Source organism: Oncorhynchus mykiss, chromosome 6 (genome assembly GCF_057628025.1).
Source record: "Oncorhynchus mykiss isolate SJ-2025 chromosome 6, ASM5762802v1, whole genome shotgun sequence".
Taxonomy (NCBI): Eukaryota; Metazoa; Chordata; class Actinopteri; order Salmoniformes; family Salmonidae; genus Oncorhynchus; species Oncorhynchus mykiss.
The window spans coordinates 47,246,454-47,260,000 of record NC_143027.1 but is presented as its reverse complement, the minus strand read 5'-3'; the positions used below and the strand labels follow the sequence as shown (position 1 = coordinate 47,260,000).

The 13,547-nt window shown below is 43.0% G+C and overlaps 1 protein-coding gene across 1 annotated transcript in view; it reads right to left on the bottom strand.

Annotated features, from left to right (window-relative positions):
• il12b2 (interleukin 12B 2) overlaps positions 1-11,844 on the bottom strand; it is a 105,596-nt gene extending 93,752 nt beyond the window's left edge. Inside the window, exon 1 of the mRNA XM_090236752.1 lies at positions 11,704-11,844. The gene's annotated coding sequence lies outside the window, so the exon portion shown is untranslated. The remainder of the gene's footprint in view (positions 1-11,703) is intronic.
• Positions 11,845-13,547: the final 1,703 nt, after the last annotated feature.

The window sequence follows — 13,547 nt, the reverse complement described above, 5'->3', positions numbered from 1 at the left end:
TGGATGTGTCACACGACTTCTGCCGAAGTCGTTGCCTCTCCTTGTTCGGGCGGTGCTCGGCGTTCGACGTCACCGGTCTTCTAGCCATCATTGATCCTTTTTTCATTTTCCATTGGTTTTGTCTTGTCTTCCCACACACCTGTTTTCAATCCCATTCATTACCTGTTGTGTATTTAACCCTCTGTTTCCCCTTATGTCTTTGTCAGAGATTGTTTTATTGTCAGTGTAGTGTGATTGTTGTATAGGTGCGCGTCGGGTCCTCGTACCCATGTTTATGTACATTTAGTGTTATGGAGCATACTCCGTGGACTTTATTAAAAGACTCCATTTTACACTCCATTTGACTCTACTGCGCCTGACTTCCCTGCCACCTATTACACCTACGCATGTAAGGACAGCTTGTGGAAGAACAGTTGACATAGCACAACTTAAGAAAGTATGTCCTCCATAATCGTACCAGAATGGAAATACCTCCTAGAGTGCAGAGCAGGCCTCCAAGTCAGGAGGAGTCCAAACACCATTTGGGTAGGCAGACACATTAGACATGAGGAATTAGCCAGACAGGGCCTCAAAGGAGGGAGCACAGGAAGAGTAGTCTGGGAGCAAAGCGTTCTGACAGGTCTACCTGGCTCAAGCAGACTGAAGTGTGTCCCTTGTGACGTATGCAATGAGCCCACTGGCGATATGCAATACGAAGGGCCCGCTGAACTAAGCATCAGGCAACTAGAGGTGTGCTCTAATGGAGCCTCAGGAGAATATAGGTGCAGGTATGGAAGAGTTCAGACGTGTGGCAGCTGCAACTGCAACACCATGACCAACTGCACACTAGACATAAGGACCGTAAATGGTTCCTGGGACCCCAGAGGGTGTCAGTGTGCCTGGGATAGACATGGAAACATCTCAGGCAGAGATTGCCTAAAAATGTCGCAGACAGAGGGTCACGGAGGTCAAACTAACCAGAGGGGCCCTCTTAACCCCAGTTAGAATAGAAGCACCACTCTGGCCCATTCCCACTGGAACTGCAGGCCCAGACCCAGCTCTAACAGGTCAAAGGTTCCAATTTAACTCTAGCTATGAGTTTCTGAGAGCCAGGGACCTTGGAGAGGGACCCTCAGATGGGTATGGAATAGACAGGGTCAACAGGCAGGCCTGGATGGAAACAAAGAAAGGTGAATGGATCCTAGTGGACCCTAGTATAGCCTGGGATGGAGTGCTTCTGGAATTGAATGGTTGGAACCAGATAGACGGATATCCGCTAGACAACAACCATGAGCCTAACAAACATCCTGGATGGATGAGAAGGTGTTGGTGGGAAGGTCAGTGCAGGCCAGTTAGAGAGCTACACTGAGGCAGGGCAATGAAAAAGGAACAAATGTTCACCTTTGTCACCCCCATGACTGGAGGAAATGATGCCCCTCCCCATGATGGAGACGGCAGGAGAAGGTACAGGTTAGGCCTAGGATGGCAGCTGTACTTAGCCCAGGACCCTGTGTATAAAACTGAAGGAGTCTACTCTTGTCACAAGTACATATGTAGAGATAGTGCTGCTGGAGAGAGAAAAGGTAAACAAAAGGCAGCACTCAAAAGAGAACAAAGCCCACCTAAGAAATCATTCCTGGCTAGGGTAAAACTGGTATTTGGATCAGACCCTGGAGAGGGCCTATCCAAATTCAGAAACCCAATGGTTAAAAAATAAACTAAAAGATGCTCTCCCTCTTATATTTCACAGGAAATATGAAGTTGGGGGAGTACAGAACAAAGCATAGGGAATGTAAGATAGGATGGTGCTGGTGGGTGAGTATGTTTTTAATTATAGTTGGCGTCCCCAGCGCCACCATATTAGGATTGTATTTGGGCCTAAAATACGAACAAGAAGAGTTAGAAACAGGACGAGCGATATACCTAGAGCAACAAGAATGTGAAAGGGACTTAATCACATTTAGAACATTCACAAAGAGATGGGGCATACCGGTACAATGTGACACAGCCAATAAAACTGGGTGTCCAGGTTTCCCCACTGTAAAACTAAAAAGCAGAACTAAGTACACTAAGTGGAACAACAGCCTAGGTGAACATTTCACCCAAGTAATATTATGGAAACACATTGAGGGAACCATGCTGTCCGGTTGGATTGTTAACTCGACAGCAGGGCTAATATTAGTAAACCAAACTTGTTTAAACGGAGTTTACACCAAGTCCTATAAAGGAGGACAATGGGAAGGTAGCCTAAACAATGGAACAAATGTCACAGAGATAAAGTTAATCTACGAACAAAGCACAGATAGTGAGCCTTGGGAGGACGTGGTTTGTCACAACCCCAGTGTTGTTTTAAACACCACAACCTGGCCTACCACAGTGAGCAGCAACCGCACTCCTTTAACTACCGCCATAACAAGCAACCCAGTAAACGGAACTGCAGCTCCCCAACCCTCTAGAGAAATGGATACCACCAGTGCGTCAGCCACAGAAAGAGCTGGGGTCACAACACAAAAAAAATTAACCGACAGCGCAGTTGTAACCCAGCCAAGATCCACCCAAGGGGTGACTGCCATAAAACCCCAAACGACCCAGACAGAACCTAAGCTAAGTATGGACAATGCCTCAGAAAGGCTATGCATAAAACAGAAAAATGGCACCAAACTTAGAATACGACACAAAGCTAAAAAGGAACCTAGTCAGGAAGAGATATACCTTAAATATTTAGTGTTATATCTTCACACAGGCAATAAATCATCATGGGATGATAGAGTGCTAGGAGGAAACAATGGTATAATCCTCCCCTATACAAAACGAAGAACATACAGGTATCCAGGTTACACGTCAGGGCCTTTGGATAGATTCTTTATGTTTGAGTATGGGCAAGTAAACAATAGGATACCAATGGCTCAAACCCAGGATAAAAACCCCATGTATTACACAATGACAGGATGGACCTGTTTTACCACCCACAACAGAAGTAACCCAGGTCTGGTGGGACCCCGCCAGACACCATGGGTGACTCTAAATATAACTAGCCTAAAAGGAATATATGAACAAAGCCTAGCCATGGCACAAAGCTTATGTGGAAAAAAACCCGAATGGAACTGGGGACAAGAACAGAACAACCCATACCACCGCAAAGGGGTCTGGAGCAATGCACTTATCTATGACAAGTTTGTCAAACCACCTGCCAACCAAACTGAAGCATGGGCAAGGTACCACTGCATCTCGGCGCATGGACAGCTTCATGAGAGATATAGTACCCCCTTCTACCACAAATGGTCTGGAGGTCATTACCCCTCCCCAGGTATGGTAGGGGTAGGTCCTCGTTTTGCGGCAGCCAACCTAAATGCCCCTAGGCCAAGTGCATTTGGTAGCGTTAAATATTGCCCTCAAAGAAAATTAGCGGTAGGATCCGTACGCAGTCCAAGAAATATAGATCCTGAGTATTTTATGGAACCAGTGAACTTCCATGGCTATAGTTTCCCTGCCATAGGACAGGTAAATAATGCTACTTTTGTATGGATGCACGGTTTAACCTTGCAAAAATGGAACACCACGGGCACAGTAATGAAAAGGGCCAAGATAGATCTACAAGAAGCTCTAGTGTCTACTAACACAACCACACTTAAACCCAGCAGTACAGTTGTAACGGCTCTGTATGACCCGGACAGTCTAGGGTGGCATAAGAGGCCCTTAGACCCCACTCCCTCCACCGGAGGGTACGTACAGCTAGCCTGTTACGGAGGATTAAAATTCCATGTCAACCCAGGAGACATACCCGGTACTAGAGACCAAGCACTGAGAACCAATGCGGCCTTAGCAAGGCACTCCAGATTCATGATGGAGACGAGCAGTAGGAAATGGTTTATGAAGGCCTACCAAAACTGGGCCACAAAGTTAATGTGGTCCCCGGCAGAAACTCAGTGGGCTGATAAATGGAGTACTAGCTCCGATTGGAATAATAATTAACTATGGTGTAGAATAAATCTAGCTGCGGGGAACAAGAGCGTAAAAATAATATCTCTCAAAGATGTCAGACAATAAAAAATAGTGTTTCTCTTTTAAGGAATGGAGGTCAGGACAACTTTTGTAATATCCTAGGAGAAAACTTCTGGACAGAAGGTGTAAATGGGCTACAATGGTATTTGGATGAAGAAAAAACTCAAGGGGCCTATGGGAACTGGATAGCGAAAGCCTGGGGAGGTTTCACTACTGGATTGGCAAGAGCAGCTAAAGATATAATTGAAAAACTATTCAACCAAGTTAAACAAGCAATAGGTGAGACATGGTCTGGGGTAGTAACCTGGTGGGGTCAGGTGAAAGCCAAGTTCATGTTAGGGTTATACATCGGAATGGGCATAATCATGGTCATAGTGATAATGACAGCGTTAGGGTATGCGAAAAAAATGGGCATACCTATAGACAAAGTGTTCAAGAGAATATGGAGAGGGCTGTTTAAATTGATGGTCAAAATAAGTAAACTGGCCCTAAAAATCATCTGGTCAACCTTTAAGGGGATCAGATGGTTGATAAAGGGACTGATCATCTGGAGCATGGTATACGAGAGAGTGCACCCTCTTAGAAGACAGGAACCAGCAGTTCCTATTGAACAAGACGTACTGCTCATGACCCCGAGAGGAACGGATGTGACTCAAGTTTAAGGGGCAAAAAAAGGCTGATAAATAAGAGAGCCCCCGACAACTCAGATCACAAACACTTTCCTGCTCGGAGACACAGAAGCATCCTGCTCTTCACACAACGCAACTCAACAACCAGATTAACTTTAGGCCGTGAAACTTAAAGATATCCTCTACCATGACTTCCAACGAAACTGACCATGACAACTCGACTGAGGCATACAGTCCCTTCTCGGACCAGGTATGGGAAAACATCTGTTGTCAAATACTAGTTCTCGTAATTTTTTGGAAAATAGCATGGGAAAATAGGCATAATAATGGCTTAGTAACTTGGGTTACTCTATTTATCAATTCATTAGTGGCCATTGCTAGACTAGGGTTAACGATGGGACAAAGAATAATGTTGTCCGTTGTGCCAATAATACTAATACAGAGAATGTACACAATATTAGGAAAATATTATTTGGTCTGTCTATGCTTAGAAGCTTTAGCTGCAGCTATGACTGTAGTAAGTGAAATAGGTGCAATAGAGAAAAACGAAACAGACGGTAAAATGGAACCTGTGTGTGCTACCATAATTGGAATACACTATGTGGCACGGGTCATTGAAGTAGGCCTAGTTGGCGTGCTATGTGTCCAAATAGTCAAATTAATGAGAAAACTGAAACCAAAAGATCAGCTGAACACAGCCTTAAAGGCCGTCCCACTGGTCCTCTGGGTGACTGTCCTATTGACCCTAAGTTGCGGAGAAGAAATGGGGTGGCCCACAAACATTTTGAAAGTAGTTTGGGGATTGTGTTTACCCATCTTTTTTCCCCCTACTCCCAGCAGGGCCAGGAGGAATACGCCGAGCCCTGGGATGGGGTAAGGATGGCTAAAATCATAGCGCCCCCCCACCCCCAGTGACAGAAACCATAGGGGAAGCAGGGGTATTAATAGAGGTAGAGGAGAGTAGGATATGGTTCATAGACCTGTGGGTAAGACAGTTAGATGCCCTTAAGGCATATACAAATTGTGGGGGTTGTGGCCAATTGGAACCATTGCCACTAGGGATAGACTCTACCAACGGGGTAGTGTTAGGAGGAACCACCTTCATATGTGCTCATTGTTACCAAGGGGGTGTAGCATACCGCATTAGGCGTAGCCATGACCCCATTGGTACTTATGCGGGCCCAGTACTGGGGAGCCATGGGGCCAGTAACAGAGGAGGGGGACAGATGGATCAGGAAGTTGAGTCCCAACGGACCCAACCTGAATCTCTGGAAAAGCGAATCATGGCCCAGAAAGGCATGGAGAAAGCCGGGATACCGAACCTTGACCCTTAACCACCGGAGGGTGGCTGGGGACATAGGAAATGGTACGCTAACCGGGCAGTGTGACAAGGCTCTGGTAGTCAAAGACCTGGAAGCCCATTGATCTCAGGAAGACCTCACCATGCTAAAACAGAGCCCTTGGTTCATGTACGGGAGTGCTAGACCACTACTGAGTTGCCAAATCTTCCCACCAAAATGGGAAAGACTCAGCTGTGACCAGTGGAACCTAAGCAATTATGTGGCCGTAAAGGACCACTGGTTCCCTAGAGCAGACGATAAAATAGCCATTAGAAAGGCTAGGAGAGAGCCAATGTCCAAAGTAATTGGGTTTACTGAGACAGGGGGAAGTGAAACTCTGGCTGACTTCAGTAGGAAGCACAGAAGAGGAACCCAAATAGGCCTTAGGAGGCAAAATGGGTTCAGGCTTAGGGAGCCAGGGAATCATAGACATTCTTACGGGCACACTTGTATTACCTCAGTGCCCCCCAAACCCCAGCAAAGAGGGCCTGAAAGGAATGGTCCAGACACAAAGTTAGAGCTAAGATATAGGGAGAACCTCGCAGTCTTAGGCCATAGACTGGCCAACTTGACCCTGGCCGCAGAAAGAGCTGTAGGAGCTCTGACCCAGAATGACCCCCAGGGGAACGATGGACCTCAAAGTCGCAGGGACAAAAAGAGAACCAGGAAGGGGCAAGGTAGACAATAAGAGAATAACCTTTCTTTCTCCAGGGCCCCATGGAAGACACCCAAGATTGGGAAGAAGAAGAAGTTAATAGGCCAATAGGGCACAGAGTAATGACCCGATGGCAAGAATTAGAAAGTAAGGGTATGACTGAGTTCCCAGACACTAGGGATTATCCTGTAGGGTGGATAGCACCGGTAATAATAATTCCTCACCCAGACGCTTTTAAAACCTGTGGCTCATGTGATAGAAGTACTGAAGGGGTACTCAGCGGGAGATTAATTATAAGAGGACGGCTGTTAGACAACGTATGTATGTTATGTCTAGTCCGCAGAGATAAGTGGCCAACCCTAAAACCCATAGTGAACAAGGGAGACAGATGGGGACATGTAGAAGAGCCAGAAGAGTTACATTTAACAATGGTTTACAAGGGACAAGAAGTAGACTGGGATAAGAGAACTGGCACTGTTGAATTACATGGGATGGCTTACGAGACCTATTCAACAGGTTGGAGAAGAAGGTCAACAGAGACGGGTTCAAAGATGCACAGGGTGTGAATCAGGAACCAGAGGAAAGTACACCTGCCAGTGGGGCAATAAGGATGGTGTTAGTGTTATGCCGCTTTGCAAGAGATGCTTATGTTGTCAGAGTTGCGCTGGAAAAAGGCAGGAGTGGTATAGCGAGGACGAACATGAGAATATGTTGATATATTTGAACATGGTAGAATAGCTACTAGATGTAGACATACAGATGGTGTATATTCGAGAATGAGGGTCAGAGCTGACCCTGAGGGAACCATGCCGGGACATCGTAGCTGGGCAACAGTATGGGGAATAACGGCTAGGTCAGACGGACTAGTGCTAGGAATAACCAGAGTTGGTAATCAGAGTCCGGTTAAGGGCACTAAGAGAAGAGGGACAGGGGTAGATCCTGGAGAGGGTGTAGTAAAACGCCAAATGGACCTACCTCCTGGTCCTCTTTCCCTGTCTTACCCACCAAGGGTAGAGACAGAGATGACCTCGCCTACTGAAATACCGGATTGGGCAAAGCCACCAGAAGACGACTCAAGCCAACCAACTACTGAACCTGACTGGTGTCAGGAAGAATCACCCTCTGCCTCAAGTGACACCTCTGAATGGGAACAGCTGATAGACTCATTGCTGATAGAGTAAGGGCACTGTCATAAACAGAGGCCCATATGCGCACTGTAAGAAAAGTATTTCCTCATTGTTACTAGTGTAATAGGCTCTGTCATAACCAGAGGCCCATATATGCACTGTAAGAAAATTATTTCCTGTTGTAAGATATGTCATCACCCTCTCTGCTCTGAGGCAATGGGAGGAGCAGCGGATCGGGTGCAGAGAATCAAAAGGTATATAAAGAGACATTTGCCATTACTTTGGCGCTGACTTCTTGAATTCTGAATTCATTTAGACAACCATTTGACTTCGGGTAAATTGACACCTGACTCAAATTACTTAAAAGATTCTAACTTGTTGGATCTGAGAAGTAACTCTCCGATATACCGTTTAACTATCGAACAGCTGATGCAAATATATCCAGAGAGTTCTCTGTAGCCTCTCGATTGAGCTCAGCATCTCTACCTCGTTGCGAGCCACTGACACTGCGGTAGTTCAACGGGGTTGAGAGACACTCTAGCCCTTAAGGTTATCCCTTGCTTTCTCTTATGGATGTCTGAATTGACCCTGTGGTTTTGCGCCAGGTACGTGGGTGCTGATGCAAATATATCCAGAGAGTTCTCTGTATCCTCTCGATTGAGCTCAGTATCGCGACCTCGTTGCGGACACAGACTTTTTGGTATTCCATTTGGGGCAGGGAATCACCAGCGGGTTCTCCCATCCGAGCCAAACTTGAATCTCTCAATTTAGTAAAGCACCGACTTCAAGTCAACCTCTCAGCCAGTAGAGGGGAGTCGCTACTAACTAAATTAAAAAATAACTCTGACCGATTGAAACTCTGCTCCTGATCTCGTGGGTCTCCTCGTCATCTCTCAAAGGTAATTAAATAACTATTATAAGTATTTAAATATAGAGATAAGTGTTATCATTGTACCAGGCATTTTATAAGAGCATTAAGTCATTTGCATGTTTTTGATTAACGCTGTGTGTGACCGAGTAACAAATTGTGTATTTTGAAGTGTGTTTGATTGTAAAAGACAAAAAACAGAGTGTTTTCAAAAATAAACGGTAGTCTTATTTTGTCTCGAAAAAAAAGTTCTCTCAAAGACAGTTAACGGCACGGGAGATAACAACTCTGACACTCCCCGCTACCGGGACACTGGAAACGGGGATCAATGCTCTATGACAGAATGAGTTACCATTAAAAGACAAGGAGGAAGGTGTGTCCAGTAGTGATTCATTTAATTGTCTTATCGATCTATCTAAGTTTTATTTTCCAAGCGATACATAGCCGACGGGCAGAGTAGTGAGACTAAGTTGACTAAAGGTCTTCACACTTTAAACTAGATACATCACAGAGGGGAAACACTCAACCACAGGGAAATCATATAGAGACTGGTAGGACTAGTGCTTAATAACAACTCAAGGACCAATTAGTGGTGAAGCAAAGAGTCTAGAGGATAAAGGTGGGGTTCACACATCCCAGCTAGAGCTAGACCGTTGAGAGTGACAAGGCAAAAGACCTCTCTACGCGGACAACGCTTCGATATAGAAAGAGAGGCAGGGCTACGCGAGCGGTCCTGGTTATACCGAGATAACCTGAAGTATCTATAGTGCCCTGTCCAATCCAGGGAACGGGACGCTAACCACCTCTAGCACCCCGCTGCCGGCCAAGGGGCGGGGCTGAAGGTTTCGAATCGCAGTTGGCAATAAAAGTTACTTTTAGATTTGTATAATTTTCATTTAGATTTGATAGCTTAATCACAGACAATGATTTTGAGATACAATCATAAATTAATTGTGTAATTAAATGTATATATTTAATTAAATTAATTCAATTAAACTGTTCCATGAAAACGTGCATATTAAAACATGACTGGCACGCAAATTGGTAGAAATAGTAAAATAAATTTGCACTCTAAATTAGAGGTCGACCGATTATGATTTTTCAACGCCAATACCGATTTTTGGAGGACCATTTTTAATTATGTATTTGTAATAATGACAATTACAACAATAGTGAATGAACACTTATTTTAACTTAATATAATACATCAATAAAATCTATTTAGCCTCAAGTAAATAATAAAACATGTTCAATTTTGTTTAAATAATGCAAAAACATTGTGTTGGAGAAGAAAGTAAAAGTGCAATGTGTGCTTTGGAAGAAAGCTAACCTTACAGTTCCTTGCTCAGAACATGAGAACATATGAAAGCTGGTGGTTCCTTTTAACATGAGTCTTCAATATTCCCAGGTAAGAAGTTTTAGGTTGTAGTTATTATAGGAATTAGAGGACTATTTCCCTCTATACCATTTGTATTTCATTAACTGTTGACTATTGGACTATTATAGTCACTTTAGTATTTCCAGTGTAACAGTATAGCTTCCGTCCCTCTCCTCGCTCCTCCCTGGGCTCGAACCAGCAACACAACGACAACAGCCACCACATCGAAGCAGGGTTACCCATGCAGAGCAAGGGTAAACGAGGCAGTTAACCCACCGTTTCTAGGCCGTCTTTGAAAATAAGAATGTGTTCTTAACTGACTTACCAAGTTAAATAAAGATTAAATAAAGGTGTAAAAAAATATATATATTTAAAAATGTAAAAAAATTGCCGCCCAAAAATACCGGTTTCCGATTCTTATGAAAACTTGAAATCGGCCCGTAATTATGAATTTATGAAGGCCAGCAGGAGGTGGTGGTTCAAGAAGATTTTGTTTCTTCCTCTAGTTAGGTTATATTGATGTAAAGGCATGAAAAAAAATTGCTGAAAATTATACAATGACTTTTCAACAGCTTTAGCAATTTGAACCCCACAGGAAATCTACATTGGCAGTTATAGAATATACTATATAGCCTAGAAACCTGGTTAAACTATCATTATGACATCATGGATGGCCAGTCCTTGTATTCATAGTGTAGTGAATTCAGGCGGTAGCCCTGAGCTGAACTCAAACCTGGGTCCACTGGCTGTCAAGTCAACATCTCAAAACTGTTACGCCAAGATGTCTGAACTTCTTGACGAGGTCTCTAGGATTTGGGTTATGGTTGCGACAATAGCTTCCTCTATGAATTTGAGAGTGTAATTCCACCACTGTTTTGGTAATATGATGATGGATGGGTCTGGAGAAATGTAACTACTCTCAAATTCATAGACAGACCTATGGAGGCAAGGACTGACCATCCATAATATCAACATTATAGTTTTAACCATGTTGAGGCTACATGGTTGGTTTACATTGTTTGTAAACATTGGAGTAAAAAAAGCTTATTTGGGGTTCTGATAGGGTACAACAGTTGAACTAAGCTCATGAGGCATGTGTTATATTCTTCAAGAATCAATGGCTATAAATAAATAATTTAAAAGTCACAATATGGATGTAGCATGTCCCCTTTAACACCAAACATCAAACTGCTGAGTTTGTGCCTCTGTTTTTAAGACTTACTTACTAGTGTTAAAAACTTGTTGAATCTAGGGGTCATTTTTTTATTTTTGGAAAAATAACTTTCCCAAAGTAAACAGGCTATTTTTCAGGACCAGAAAATAGAATATGCATATAATTGACAGCTTAGGATAGAAAACACTCTCAAGTTTCCAAAACTGTAAAGATATTGTCTGTGAGTATAACAGAACTGATATCTTCTTACCGACGTGGTTCCTGCACAGGAACACCTCAGCGGAAATTTCAGAGCGCCACCTATAGTACTATAGTATAGTACTCGATAAATCTCAAACTTTCATTAAAACACACATGCATGAATTAAAGCTACACTCGTTGTGAATCTAGCCACCAAGTCAGATTTGTAAAATGCTTTTCGGCGAAAGCATGAGAAGCTATTATCTGATAGCATGCACCCCCCCAAAACACCAAAACGTCACCTAAACAACAGATTTTGCGGTAGCCGGCGCTACACAAAACGCAGAAATAAAATATAAAACATTCATTACCTTTGACGAGCTTCTCTGTTGGCACTACTATATGTCCCATAAACATCACAATTGGGTCTTTTTCACGATTAAATCCGTCAAAGTATGTCCAAAATGTCCATTTATGAAGGCCGTCTGATCCAAGGAAAAGTCACCTTTACGAGACGCAACGTCACTTTTTAAAATTAAAAAAGTTGCCTATAAACTTTTACAAATCACTTCAAACGACTTTTGTAAACCAACTTTAGGTATAAATAAACGTTAATAATCGATCAAATTGATCACGGGGCGATCTGTATTCGATAGCAGCAAGTCTTGAAATCATCGTCCATTTTTTTTACTTTCATAATTTCCTGGGTGCACCCCAAGACAGGAAGTGCCTATACGTCATCCCACCAAGGATAAATGTGCTAAGAAATGCATTGGCGACATCGTGTGGAATCTGTAGGCGTTGTAAACGGAACCGGATCTATTTTCTTTTGCCTTAGACTATTCAAAGACTGGCGGATTAATTTTTTTTGTGTGTTTTTGGTGAACAGTTTTCCCTGGGATTTTTACTCCTAAACACGCTCTGTTATAGCCACAGACACGATTTTACCAGTTTTAGAGACTTCAGAGTGTTTTCTATACACACATACTTATCATATGCATATACTATATTCCTGGCATGAGTAGCAGGACTTTGAAATGTTGCACGATTTTTAACAAAAAGCTGCGAAAATTCGCAGCATCCTTAACAGGATATTGCAGGTAAAAGAATTAGAAAAATCCAATCAGGAACGCAGCGGTTTCTAAATAAGAGTCCCTTCCTATGCTTCCCTATTGAGCAGTGAATGGGATATCAACGAGATTCCTTTTTCTATGGCTTCCTTAATGTGTCTAGTATCACAAGACTTAGTTTCAGGCTTTTATTTTGAAAAATGAGCCTGAGCGACAACATTGCGTCAGTGTCCACCTGATGGCTCTTTGTGTATTTCTCACGCAATGGTAGCCATAAAAGCTCTGTCCGGTTGATATATTATAGATTAGATATTTGAAAAACACCTTGAGGATTGATTATAAACAATGTTTGCCATGTTTCTGTCGAGATTATGGAGCTAATTTTGAATATTTTTCTGCATTGTCGTGACCGCAATTTCCGGTCGTTTTCTCAGCCAAAGGTGAAGAACTAAGTTTTGGCTACAAAAATAATTTTCTGGAAAAAAGGAACATTTGCTATCTAACTGGGAGTCTCGTGAGTGAAAACATCCGAAGCTCATCAAAGGTAAACGATTTAATTTGATTGCTTTTCTAATTTTCGTGACCAGATTGCCTGCTGCTATCGATAAACTTACACAAATGCTCGTCTTGCTTTGGCTGTAAAGCATATTTTCAAAATCTGAAATGACAGGGTGATTAACAAAAGGCTAAACTGTGTTTGAATATATTTCACTTGTGAATTCATGAATATTAATATTTTCTAGTAAGATTTTTTGTCCGTTGCGTTATGCTAGTGTCAGTTGATGACAAATTCTCCCGGATCCGGGATGGGTAGTTACAAGAGTTAACCAGGGAACGGTTTCTCAAAGCCATCTTATGGCTAAATTCACCATTGGATGCCTTAAGATGCGTTTGGGAAACCGGGCCCATATATCCAGATATCCTCTTCTTCTTCCTCCTCCTTTTTGGATGTGACAGTCATCTCCACCTCCTTCACTCCAAAAACTGCATCCTCTTCTTTCTCCTCTTATTTTACTGTAACTTTCTCCTCCTCTTTCACTCTGAACACGTCTTTCGCTTCTTTCACAGTAACGGCCTCACCCTCTACTTCTTGTTTTACTGTGATAACCTCCTCTTCTTTATCAGGAGGAGAGTAGCTTAGTGAA